This window comes from Biomphalaria glabrata, chromosome 1 (assembly GCF_947242115.1).
Source record: "Biomphalaria glabrata chromosome 1, xgBioGlab47.1, whole genome shotgun sequence".
Lineage (NCBI taxonomy): Eukaryota > Metazoa > Mollusca > Gastropoda > Planorbidae > Biomphalaria > Biomphalaria glabrata.
The window spans coordinates 63035645-63049925 of record NC_074711.1 but is presented as its reverse complement, the minus strand read 5'-3'; the positions used below and the strand labels follow the sequence as shown (position 1 = coordinate 63049925).

General features: G+C 33.3%; 1 long non-coding RNA gene across 1 annotated transcript; it reads left to right on the top strand.

Annotated features, from left to right (window-relative positions):
• The first annotated feature begins 227 nt into the window (after positions 1-227).
• On the top strand, positions 228-14263 carry LOC106072250 (uncharacterized). The gene is made up of 5 exons (XR_008774117.1): positions 228-409; positions 8259-8334; positions 11484-11556; positions 13295-13421; positions 14252-14263. It is a non-coding gene; the product is annotated as an uncharacterized LOC106072250 (long non-coding RNA).
• The last annotated feature ends 18 nt before the right edge of the window (positions 14264-14281 follow it).

The window sequence follows — 14281 nt, the reverse complement described above, 5'->3', positions numbered from 1 at the left end:
TCAGAAAATTAATATTGCTAAATCTATGTGTAGATCTATATCTATATAGATCTTCAAGTTTTGATAAATGCATTGTAAAACAATTTTTCTTCTCTTTCTGACGTTTCAATAATTAGAATATTATTACAATTTTTTTTTTACAATATTACATTTTAGACGGTAATAACTTTTAGATAAATTCTAGATCTAGTCTACTACAATTTATTAAATCCAAACAGGCTTCTTTGATAACGAAAGCGAAAGTTAATGTCAAAGGCATCGATGGTGTCATGAGTTTGAGAAGCGTATCTGTAGTACTACTTCGTTACAGGACTTTATTTCAAATTCATACGCATTATTATCAAATTAATAATTTAACATTTAGATCTAGATCTAATACTATCGGACCCCTCTCATCATGGACTCATACGTATGATCATTTTGGCTTATTTATTAATTTCAACATGTTTGATGTTACTGTAACTGTAACTCAAGTAACTGTAACTTATAAAGTCAAAAGTTATAGTTATATAGAGTCTACTAATAATTTACTAATTATATACTATTAAAAGTATAGTCACAGTATTAGAATTACTTCGGAGTATAAATATAGACATTATAAAAAATTATATTAATTATAATTATTATAGATTATAGTTCATCTATATACTTATAATTATTTATTATACAAATTACTATTACATACTGTTGTAACCCTGCCTTGCACCAGTGCTTGAGGTGCGCACTAGTGAACGAAAACAGGAAGACACTAGAATGGAGATAATAACATTGCATCAGGGATTGTGAAGAGTCTGAATGTTTGGAAACTAAGAAGCCAGCTTTTGGTGCTGCCTGAAGGTTGTAGAAGGGACCTGGAGCGAAGCGGGGAAGGCTGTCGTTGGTCCACATTCGGGTTGCTGTCTAAAGGACTGGTAAATTAGTAGAAAGACTCTGAGGAAGCTGAAGGATGCTATGTGTTTGTCCTAGTGAATAAACACCTGTATTTATTTCCTGTTACACTGTGTTGAGTTGCATGCCTATTCGTTGAGTGCCTAACCTAGAGTTACAACAATTGGTATCAGAAGTGGGATTTGGGCAGCTCAACGAAAGGAAAGAATGGCAACGCTTAGGAAGCTAGATGAACTTAGCTGTAAACAGTTAAAAGAGGAACTCCGAGCCAGGGAGATGAGGATCTTCTGTGCCAAAGAAAAGATGAGAGAACGCCTTCGACAAGCCTTGCTGGACGAAGATGAAGATCCGGACTCGTATCTGTTCGAAGTACAACCAGATATCAGAGAGCTCATGAATACCGTGACAGATCAGATGAACTCGTTCCAGGTACAGCTTAAAGAGGTCAACGAGCAGATCTGTACCATGATTAAACAGATAGGTATCCGTACCACGCTGAACAAGACTGATGAAACGTTTGATACCGTGATGAGCAAGACCGACGATCAGATGGCTACCATGTCGACAGGTATAAACAATCCGTTACTCAACGGAGACGCCGTTGATGGTGGCGCTGTCTATGACTGTAATAGCGAGCCGTGCAAGCTTGGCTCCTACGACAAGAATCCTAACATTTCTTGTGAAAGCACTGAGCACAGATCTGATCATGCTATCGTGATTCCTGCCTACACTCAGACGTTGAACAATAACTGTGATGACGGGACCTCCTCAAAGGGAGAATTCGAGCACCGGAAGACCTGCCAACTAAGTATTTGTCCTGATACCAGTATCAGCAAGAGAAGCGCTGATGGTGGTACAGCAGATGGACACATACGACGTTGTAAACGTGCCCCACAGATATGTCTTTCAGACACGCTTGAATATTATTCCGTGTTTGACAACCTGGCCTCCTGGGGGCCCACGGCATATCGAGAAAGCCTGCTGGAGCAACGTGTAAGACAAATGGTCTTGATGACCTACGCTATGACATCCACTGCATCGCTTCTTGCCATGAGTCTGCCGTCGGTTGTAACTAAGAGAAAGGCCAGACAACGAAAACGACTTCCCCTTAACCAAAGGCGGATCAATTGGAGCAAAAGGAGAAAGCGGCACCTGCAGAGAGCAGTGTGGATGGCTTTGTGGGAAGCACGCTCCATTCAATCTGTGACTCCCACTGACCGACCTCCACCTGCACTGACCAACCGTGAACATGTTTCTTTTCGGGACGAAAAGACTAAGGTGGGGGCAGTGTTGTAACCCTGCCTTGCACCAGTGCTTGAGGTGCGCACTAGCGCACTAGTGAACGAAAACAGGAAGACACTAGAATGGAGATAATAACATTGCATCAGGGATTGTGAAGAGTCTGAATGTTTGGAAACTAAGAAGCCAGCTTTTGGTGCTGCCTGAAGGTTGTAGAAGGGACCTGGAGCGAAGCGGGGAAGGCTGTCGTTGGTCCACATTCGGGTTGCTGTCTAAAGGACTGGTAAATTAGTAGAAAGACTCTGAGGAAGCTGAAGGATGCTATGTGTTTGTCCTAGTGAATAAACACCTGTATTTATTTCCTGTTACACTGTGTTGAGTTGCATGCCTATTCGTTGAGTGCCTAACCTAGAGTTACAACAATACTATATAATATATAATACATTTTATACTTTTTATATTGTACTATTTTATTAATAAATTTAATATTTAAAATTATTTTATACTTTTAGTAGTTTTAGTTAACAATGAGCTGTCAGTGTTATCAAATTGCAATTAGAATTAGATCGAGATGTCATTTATTTTAAATGACCAAATCAGAAATCTTATCTGATCATTATAAAAATAAATAATCATTAATTCATTCTTTTTTAAGTAATGTCTGTATATAAGTAGACTCTATATAAATATATTATAAGATAAGATAAAAGTCAAGGTCAAGATCTATCTAGATCTAGAATGATAACAATTTAGACTGTCTTCAGATCTAGATACATCATTCATATTTCATTCTTTCAGATTCTTAGATCCTCTTAGACTCTTGACTCTTATGTATCTTCACCTATACTATCTGTCTATACTCTATCTATACATAATAAAATAGTTACTTAGACTATATACTGCAGACAGTATAAGTCTATAGTAATATACAGGGTTCGTAGCGCTCCTAAAAACTCCTAAAATCTCCTAAAAAATGAAAAGTCTCCTAAAATCCTAAAATTCTCCTAAAAATTGCCGAAAGTCTCCTAAAATTTTGTCCACTCTCCTAAAATTTTTACCCAATATTTTTTTTTTAAATATAATTTTGCTTATTTCTTGCTAAAAATGTGAGGGGATAACAACAGCGTTACTAGGCATTCTGATCGCATGACCTTACGGGCTGGCTGTGTTAATGACCTGACCAGTGACGCGTCTACACCGCCTTTCACCCACTTGTGAAGCGCGATCTCGTGATTGAAGATGGCCTTGGCTCAAGCAAGCATTTCACCTGGCAGTATTTTTCTGAAGTCATTTTAGAAATGTTTGTTTCCATTTATTGTTACCACTAAAGACGCGCTAGATCTAGTCTGTAGTGACTATTGTCTATAATTAGAGCAATTACCAGACTAATTTGTAGGCTACATCCCTCCGGGCCCTCCCTCACCTAAAATCTTCTTGTTGTAAGTGTAAGAGTGACTTCGCGCGGAAAGTCGGTAAATCTTCTAGATCTAGCTAGTCTCTAGTAACTGTAATAGTATCTAGATTTAGATTTAGATCTAAATTAGATCTAGTGAAGATAATTCGCATCTAACCTGAAAACTCCGTGAATTTTAGTCAATTTAATGATCTCGATACATCTAATGTCTAGATTACTCTAGAAATACGCTAGATTCTAGATTTACGCTAAATCACTTAGAGTCTAGTGAAGATAATTAACACAAAGAAGTGAAAAGTCCGCAAATTTAGTGACTTAGATCTAGACTCTAGATCTACGGTATATCCAGTGAAGATAATTTGCATACTGCCGCGAAAAGTCCGCAAATTTTAGTGACTTAGATATAGACTCTAGATCTATGGTATATTCAGTGAAGATAATTCGCACACAGCCGCGAAAAGTCCGCGAATTTTAGTGAAATTATATATAGACTCTAGATTAACTATAAAGCACTAGAATCTAGTGAAGATAATTCTCACACAGCCGTGAAAAGTCCGCAAAATTTAGTGACTTAGAGTTAAAGTCCGCGAATTTTACCGAAGATCTTCTGTAAATTTAGTGAAGATAATATTCACACAGTGAAAAGTCCTCGAATTTTCGTGACTTTGATGTAGACTCTAGATTTACGCTAAATCACTAGAATATATATAGTGAAAATATTTCTCTGAAAAGTCCGCGAATTTTAGTGACTTAGATCTAGAGTCTAGATCTACTGTAAATTCAGTGAAGATAATTCTCTCACAGCCGTGAAAAGTGATTAGTGATTTAGATCAAAAGAGTCTAGATCTACTTAAGATTTAACGAAAATATTTCGCATACAGCTATGAAAAGTCCGTAAAAATTATTTCACTCATAAAAGCCAGGGAAACTAGGCCTATATGGTTGAAAAAGATTCTGCTAGGAAAAAAAACGTGAATAGGTCTAATTCCCCCCCCCCCCCCCCCCCAAACCCAAAAGCCATTTTTAGTAAGCAAATGTCAACTAAACATTCAAATAGGCCAATATTACCCTATATATTACTGGCTCTGTTTATGAAAAGGATTTAAGTTAACTAATAAAAGAATAAAACATTACCTCAAATGCACACCATGACTCTAGTCATAGAGTCATAAGATACACATAGGAACTAAAAATGTACATTTCCATCACAGAGAAGATACATCATGAATAAGGCATCTCTAAGAATGCTTCTTATTTTAAAAAAATGGAAAAGTAACCATTTGTTATGTTTTTAAATAAATCTTTGAAAAAAAAATGTTTGTTAGAGGTTTTGGGATGACAGTCAAGTTGTTACTTGATTAAAAGATAACTTTCATTACATTTTCTGTGGACATACAACAGCTGATAACATTGTTTCTGTGCATATTGGCAAGATATTTATTATTTTAAAAATCAAATAACAATAATTGATTTGATAAATGCTTAGTTTTGTGTATGTTTTACTATGTATCACACAAACGGATAGGAAACACACACACACACACATCATACATTTCATCCTTAAAAAACCTCCTAAAATCTCCTAAAATTTTGTCATGGAAAAGTGCTACTAACCCTGAATATAGTATTGATCTCTCAACAGTAACAGCTTAACATTCTCATTTATGTCTTTTGGAATAATCGAGATCTATATCTAAGCATAAATTAAATTATATTTGATTCTCATGAATGGTGACATTCTCAGTTAATTTCTTTATTGATTTACAATCTATTTCTAGATATCTATATCTAAGCATTTAATAAATATTTGATTCTTATGAATGGCAATAAAAATAGAAACACCACTTTATATACTTTTATACTTATAGACTGATACATCTAGAATTTCAAGATGGTGGTTGATTGTCCCATCATATATTCAGGATTTATTCATAAACCTTGAAGATGTCATCAAATGACTTGTAAAGTCTTTCTTTAATTGTCTAAATTTGTTACATTCTTGAAGATGAGTGAACCTAAGAAAGATTATACATTGTCTTTGCGCTTGAATGAAAATAAGGATTTGGACATAGGGTGTCAGGGTTCTATTTTTGCTTGTCTTTTGCTTGGCTCGTTAGGGGGTTACACAATTACTCAATTCCAATTAATTAATACCTACTTGGCTCATTAATGGTTATACAAATAAGAACAATTACTACTAGATACACTTCAGCTCCAACTCAGATATCCATAGAAATGCAAATAATAGTTTAATACTTAATAAAGCACACAATTATATTAACTGTCAGTAAATAATACACAAACACTAGTCCAGGAAGCAAACGTCCAACCTTCCCGGGAGCAAGACCTCACTGCCTAACACACTCTCTCGCACATGCAACGAAGATTAAACCATTCAGTTCATAACATGTGTACGACTATTCACATTCATAACCTGGGAGTACTTAAACAAGGGGATAAACTAACATACCAAAATATCAAAGTAACATATTCACTCTCACCATACCTCCCCACTGACAAAGGTTTAACCCAAACATTTACTGATTTAGAATAATAGAACAAATAATAGCACACAACTTCAATGTGCTATGAATCCAATAATTAAAAAAAAAAACAAGCAATATATAAAAATATAAAAAATTAGTCGACCGGCGGCGTAGCATACGCCACTTTTTTGCAGGGCCGGCCTTAGGCCACTGCAACCTATGTGACCACAGTAGGCCCAGTACTTATATAGAACCTGCACTTTCATAGGACCCACGCTAATTCTAGGTGTATAAATTATTAAATTAAACCATTTTATAACTTAAAACGGATTTCCCGCGCCCTCCTGTCGATTTACCAAGAGCTCCTGGAAATCTCCCGAAATTGCAAAAGATATGAAAAGTCCTTAAAATATAGGGAATATATAGACAAAAATTGTCATTTTGGGGTGTCATTCAATATGGAAAAGGCAAATCCTACACGCGATAAATAAAAATGGCATTATGCTTTAGCCATAATTGTGTAATCTGGTGAAAGAAGCTTCTCGCGCCTCAAACTAATGAAGAATTACTTGAGGTCAACAATACTCAAAGATAGATTGAAACATTTGGTAATTCTTGCTATTGAGCGTGATCTATGTAGGAAACAGAATTATTATGATATATTGTATGACTTCGCTACACGCAAGGCTCGTAAAGTAATTCTGTATGTAGTATAGAATGAATAAAATGCATAGAAGAATTTATTTTCTAATACAAACTCTTAAAAATTTCACTAATTATCCACTTCCCTACCCAAACTTGGCCCCGCGAAATCTGTTTCGCATAGGGCCCCACAATGATTAAGTTCGGCCCTGCTATTTAGTAATGGGTGAATATACATAGTAGATTAGTTGTTCTCTTTCCATGACTTTTTGATCACAATGATTAAGTCCGGCGCTGCTATTTAGTGTTTGTAAAATGTTTTATATGTTTCGGATATTCATTCAGAGATGAAGGGGGATGAGAGCGGACAGGGTTTGATAAATCCAAACGACAGTCCAGTGCGCAGGCTGCACAACCAGGCAGCCATCCCTAGTGACCGGTGAATACTTGTTCTCTCCCCTCCCCCACCCCTTGCTTTTTGTGGGGTGACTGTCCGCAGAAATAAGAGAGTGATCTTTCCTTTACTTCTTCTTCTCATCCAAACTCTTGAGCGACGAAGAGCATTATATATTATAGATCCTTTTAAAGCTTTTTGAAGGGAAATAACTCCATATACCACTTTATATATCTCAATAATATAAAAGTTTTCTCCCTTTTCCCATATTAAACAAAATAATTAATGACCAGTAATTAATTGACTAATTAATAAATTGGTTAATTTTTTAATTGATTAATGTTTTGTTAGGTACAGTAAATAATTTCTACAAAGCTTATATCAACTCACTCTGTCTGTCTGGACAAAAGTTTGAACACATTATTTCTCCACCCAATCTAGGATCAAGCGGAAAATTTGCATGATGAATAGTGAGTTCTGAAAGAAAACATATCAATATTGGCCTTACTTTATAAAGCTTATATCAACTCCTTCTGTCTGTGTGTCTGTCTGTCTTGCCAAATGTTTGTACACATAATATCTCCAACACCCAATCTCTGATCAAGATGAAATTTTGCACTATTATTTCTTTTACCTGAAAACATAAGAATCAATACAAAATTAACCAATTAGTTAATTAACTATTGGTAATAATAAATTATTTTCTTTGGTATCTCGTACAAGGGAAAGGAATTGTAGTTGACTGAAGTGGTGGTATAAACTGAATTAGTCCCCTTTACAGGTTGTCACTCTAAATTAAAACAAACAATATTTAACTATACAATATTCTCTAGTCATAAGTACCTAACTAGCAGAGTGGTTAGCATGTTGGCTTAAGGAGGTGTGAACAAAAGCTTTTAAAAACCAATTGTCAAGTGGTAAAATCCACTCAGATATCCCTTTCTTTCTTTTGGTTTTCTGAAAGCATGCACTTTTGTTAAAACAATAAAAGCAAATTATGCATAATGTATTCACTTTTATGGAAGCATTTAAAATATATAAATCAAAATATTTATTTGTAGCAATGTTTGAATGCATCTGACCTGTAGGGGCCATCCTACTGCTAATCATCTTTATTAACTTAAAAAGTATTTTTTTTAAAAATATTTATATATTATTTTTTTCTTTTAAATTTACAATTATTTTTTTTTTCAAGATGCTGCCCCCTTGCAAGCTACAAGCATACTAAAACAAACATGCCAAAATTAAAGACAGACAAAAAGGAAAATAAGGTAATATTATTTCAATTAAACTCAAACTGGTAAAAATATTGGTAAATGCAAATCAAATTTAGAAAAATTCTAAATTTATTGATTTTCTACATGGATGCAAGATTGCTGGCATGCCGGCAAAATTACATCTTAAATTAAAAATTAACTTGCGGTAAACGGCAGTCCAACTGATTGCCTTATGGGCTTTTTTTTTCACTAGCCATAAATACAAACTTTTTGTCTATTAGACTTTGTTGGATTTTGATAGCTAAAATTTAATAATAAGTCGTATTTAAACAAAGACAGTAACTTACATTTCTTAAATTATGGCCTATGTTCTAATTCTTGTACTTTCGCTTTTTATCAAAAAGGTAAACAAAACAACCGCAATGAGACTGTCTGATCTGCCGGCATGCGATATTCTATAAATAAGACTAAGAACTTTCTCTTTAAAAAAAAAACGAAACCAGACCTAGAAAGCAGAAAAACATTCAAACTTTATAATAGCAGTAAAACATTCAAACTTTATAATATCTGTGAAACATTCAAACTTTATAATAGCAGTAAAACATTCAAACTTTATATTAGCAGTAAAACATTCAAACTTTATAATATTATCTATTATATAAAGTAGAAAGTAAGGCGTATGTATGTATGTATATATATATGTATGTATGTGATGAATAGAAATCAAAACCGTTTGACCAATCTTGATAAAACTTGGCAGAAATGTTCCTTGGGTACTAACTTAGACCGTAGTGTATGTATTGTAGCCCTAAAACAAACTTAAGACCCTCAAAAAAAAAAAAGAGTTGACAGACTCTATGAAAGTATAGTATCTTATAAATCTAGGCCATGTTTACTATGTGGACATGAGAAAAGATCGAAAGGATTTAGATATAGATCTTATTTTAAGAACCACACTTTGCACAGATAGTCTTTTACTTACATAAGAAAATACAAAAAGAAGGTCCATTGATTTCATTATATAATAAAATTAAGCTTCAAATGTGTGTTTTAAAAGCATTTTTTACATAAATTCGTTCCTTATATCAGCGAATTCAGATTTCCTGACGAACATACTTTCATTAGACAATACCATAATGTTAACACATCTTTCCATTCCTAGGTCTAAAACTCTATTTCAACTCTAAGATGATATAACTTCTCTTTGCAAAGATAGTTTTATACTTTAACACATGAACATACTAATTATAGTCCATTCATTTCATATTTTGATCAAATTAACATTCAAATTGGATTTTCTAAAGCATTTTTCATACATTCATTCGCTAGAGCTGCAAAGCTATATTCTAATAGTTTCGTTCATTCATGTAATCTAATAGAAAAGGTCACGCATGCGCAGACCAAATGTTACAAAACTCTCTTTTCCTAAGTCTAAAACACTATTTCAGCTCTAAGATGATAGAACTTCTCTTCGCAAAGATAGTTATATAATTAAACACATTCACATACTAATTATAGTTCATTCATTTCATATTTTAATCAAATTAACATTCAAATTTGTTTTTCTAAAGCATTTTTACATAGATCTACATTCGTTCGCCAATGTTTTCATAAAAAATTGAATTAAGGTCAATTAGCTATTTTTAGCTCTATTCATATTATTTTTTTAAAATCATGAATTCATTCATTCGCTTTACTTATAACATAATTATTTTCTTTAATCGTTTCTAATGCACTAAATCAGTGACTATATCAGCAATACGCTAGTTAAGACCCACTGGCAGCGGGTAATGTCTGTCTAGTATAGCAATAAAATGTTATCAAAGCCCTATATTAAAATGTGCATAGGTCAGTACTTCTGAAAACCTAATCGGAGAAAGTTTTAGAACATCCATAGGAGTGCGTCAAGGATGCATTTTCTCTCTCCAGCTCTTTTTAACTTATTTAATGAGCATATTATGATGGAAACTCTAGAACGATTTACTTCTAGTTTGCCCATAAATGGGCAGACCAGGTACAAGATCTTATTTCAAAACTGGATGCTGCAGCTAGAGAAGTTGGCATGGAAATCACTGCTGAATAGAGCAAAATACTTGTTTGCGGCTGTGATAGTATGAGATGTTGCATACTGTTGAATAGTGAAATATTAGAAGAAGTTGAGTCATTTTAGTACCTGGGGTCAAACATAACAAGAGGTCTAAGTACTACATGGTTGTGAATATTGGACATTGAATGCTGAGGCTGAAAGAAGAATCCAAGCCTTTGAGAGTAAATGCTGTAGAAAAATGCTGGGTATCAGACACTAGGAAAAGAAGACATTTGAGTTTGTACTTTTACAAGTCAACACTCTGGCTGGCAAAAAGGAAAAACTCCTTAGTGTGAAGAGACGAAAGCTGAGCTGGTTTGGTCACATTGTAAGACACGACACACTATCAAAAGTCATTTTCCAAGGTACAATGGAGGGAGCACAAAGAAAGGTTATGACTTTAATTTTAACTAGATATATTGTGACCTGAACTAGTTAGTTTGTATCTCTATGATGACTAGATGTATAAGAGTGAACAATTCATACTAATATACATACATCTATCCATCCCGGCGGCACTATAGCCCATGGAGGGTCCTGGCCTGCTTTAGCACATCTCTCCATGCTGATCTATCCTGCTTGCATCCATCAATATCTGTAAATCTCAAAGCAAGTTTTATTTAATACAAAAAATCTACACCTGTGATTTGAATAGGAATAGTCACATTTTGTGTGACTTATCTTTTCTGACTTGAAAGTAATTGGATTCAGGTTTCGAATCAAAGTATGTACTGGAACATAGTAGATGAACTTGAATTGATACATAGTAGTTTCTCAGAAAGCAATGATTCTGTATAATAAAGTTTAACTTATTGAAATAACAAAGTATTTCTTTTTCAAGATTCAAAATATTCCTCTGAATGTTGAATGTCTTCTAACCTTTTATACTTTTTATTCATGTTTATGCATCTGATGATTTCCATAGTCATGTGATACTTCTAGATCACTCTGTATTAGTACTGGTAATCAGAAACCAGTGCTAAACTAGTTAATGGTTGAGTTATTACTGTAATGGTATTTCTTATTTAAAAGTTAGAGCTTCTCTGTGACAATATTGAAGCTCATGATTAAAATTGTCTTCTAATTGATTTTTAAACCTAATTTGGCATCCATTTAGGCATTTGTCAGTCCTTGAAGATCTTGTGATATCATAAACAAGGATAAAAATATGATGATTATAAAATTATAAAGTAAGTTCCCATTAGTAATTTCCCATTGTTCATTTGAGTTTGTCATCCCTTTCCAGAATAACACAGAATAGCTATATCCATAAGTTTAACCTTAGACAAGCTAGGTTTAGTATAATCACATCAAACTTCTTATAATTAGCACAGGGGTGGGCAAATTATGACCAGCAGGCCACATGTGGTAACGTGAGTGTTTTATGTGGCCTGTGGACAACTACAAATATTAAGTGTGTCCATAGATAATGTATATAAAATCCATATATATATATTAAAAATAAATATCTATATAAATCATTAAAATTTCTGATTCTTATTATGAAGAGGTTTAAAAATACTATCTTTACATGTCATTCTAAAAAAAGTTGAAAGTAAATGAAGATTATTATAATTGGCAGAACGGGTATGTCAAAAGTTTCGGTCTAAGACCCAAACTCAGGCCAGAACTTATTCAATGCTATGATGAACTGTGCTGGGTTGGCATGGAACAAGATGGGGAGTGAAACAACTGATAGAGCCTGTGTTTTGATTGAAAAAAACATCTAGGATTGTTAATTAAACTAAAAAACATTATCCCAACCATAAACTCTACATGGGAGAGTTTGTGCAAAGCTGCATTGAATATCAAACATGTTATTGACCCAATTATCTCAGTGATCAAATTTATCAGAGCAAGAGGTCTTAATCACAGGCAAATCTGAGAAGAAATTGAATATTTGGAAACAAATCTTTCTGATTCTAGGTACCACTTAGCATAGGCAAGGTATTGAGAAAATTGTTTTGTTCCTTGAACGACATTGACTGTGACTTTGTTATTGATAGTTCTAATAAAGAATGGAAAATAGACTTCATGTGTGCCATTGACATTATTGCAATGGATTGTTTTCACATGAAATGTATATGCATGTTAAATCTTTTCAAACAAAGCTATCCCACTTCTCCAGGCAAGCAGGTGAAAACATGATTTGTCATTTTCCTTTACATAAAAGAAATGTATTTTTTTTTTACCGTAAACGAGAATAACAACTAGTAAGCTAGTTCTACTTTTCTGGAACATTATGCATGAGTGCAAAAAACCCAACTTCATACCCAAATTTTTTAATGTGGTCCTCCATAGAAAAATGTTACCCACCCTTGAATTAACAGAATGTTTTTGCATTTTTCAAAGTTATCATTTAGCAGTATGTGTATTTATTTTGTATACCATACTAGTAAACACCAGCCATTTCTCTGTGAACCTAAAATGTATTTGTATTTTTTTTTTTAAATTTTGCTTTTTTTCTTGTAAAATTTTTCAGATAAAATTTTTTAAGGAAAATTAGTATCTTTTTGATAAAAAAAAAAAAAAATTTTTTTTTTTTTTTTTGGATATTTTGTTTTGTTTGTGTTTTTTTTTTTAAAATGAAACTGAACTGAGAAAAAATGAGGTTGAAAATGCTTTAAATTAAGAAATTTTGCATATTAGAATGTTGGGTTGGAAATGCTTTGAAGATATATTTATATATTGAAACATTTTAAAAGTGAGTGAAGAAAAAAAACAACAACCTAATTCTGCAAAAATATCATTAGAATTATCTAAACTGGTGATAAATTCTTTTTTTTGTTTTTGTTTTAAAAGAACAAGTTTTCATTAGCCTCTTTACATATTACAAAATATTTAAATGCAAAGAAATATAGAGTATATATTCAATGAGAAAGTTTTTTTTTTAAAGTATACTGTTCATGTAACTTTTCTCTATTTTAGGCAGGTACTAGTTCAGTGGGTGCAAGTAACTCAAAAAGTCTATATAGCCCAGTCACATTACATTCAGATCAATCTATTGCTATCAGAATTTTAGCCAAACCTGGTGCTAAGCAGAATAACATCACAGGTAAAATGATAAAATTTAACATTAGAGTAACATAATATATAATAAATGTAAGTGTAGCTTTAATAGACAAATGAACCAGTGGTTCTTATAACCCATCTATAAGGCCGTACTCAAGTGCTGTATAGAAAGCTTTTAATACTTCTAGAAAAAATTCCACAAAAGAAATCCATTCTCCATTTCAAAGACTGCTGCATGTAACATTTATGACTCATAGAAAACATAACACTCTAGTTGGTGAATAAAGAAATTAAAATAGACTATTAACAAACACTGTCTGTGTCAGAAGTGACAAATATATAGGTCACAGCTAGGCCTGCAGAACTGTGTAAAATATGGGTACGATACTCTTTCCTAATTGTAAGACTCAAAAGACAAAGCCTTTTTTTTATTATGAAGAATAATGTTTCTTGGTTAGCAAATGTGAGTGTGCATAAAAAACCCAGCATTTTTCAAATTTATTTTTGCATACCGGTAGTAAAAATTTTTTTAAAAATTAGTTCTTGCCATCTAGGCAAAATACAGCAAGATTTACTAACTAGAAAATGTAAGTGTTCATAATTTGTGTATATACAGTGGTATAGTTGGTCACCTTTGGGTATTTAGCCTTTGGCATAATCAATTTCGGTTTTCCCTTTGACAGCTCCTCTGACTGAGTTGGTGCCCAAAATGTATTATCTAGCATTTCTTTGAATCGCACTGACAAGGTTGAAAGAGGAAAGTTTAAAAACCTGAATTAATTGTGTTGATTTTTTTGTTACAGTCTTTGTTTTTTATTGCTATGTTAACAAAATTATATTTAAAAAATTAAAAATGAGCATCAATTTCCTCAGACCTTACAGCTGATGGAGTGAGTGTCCAAA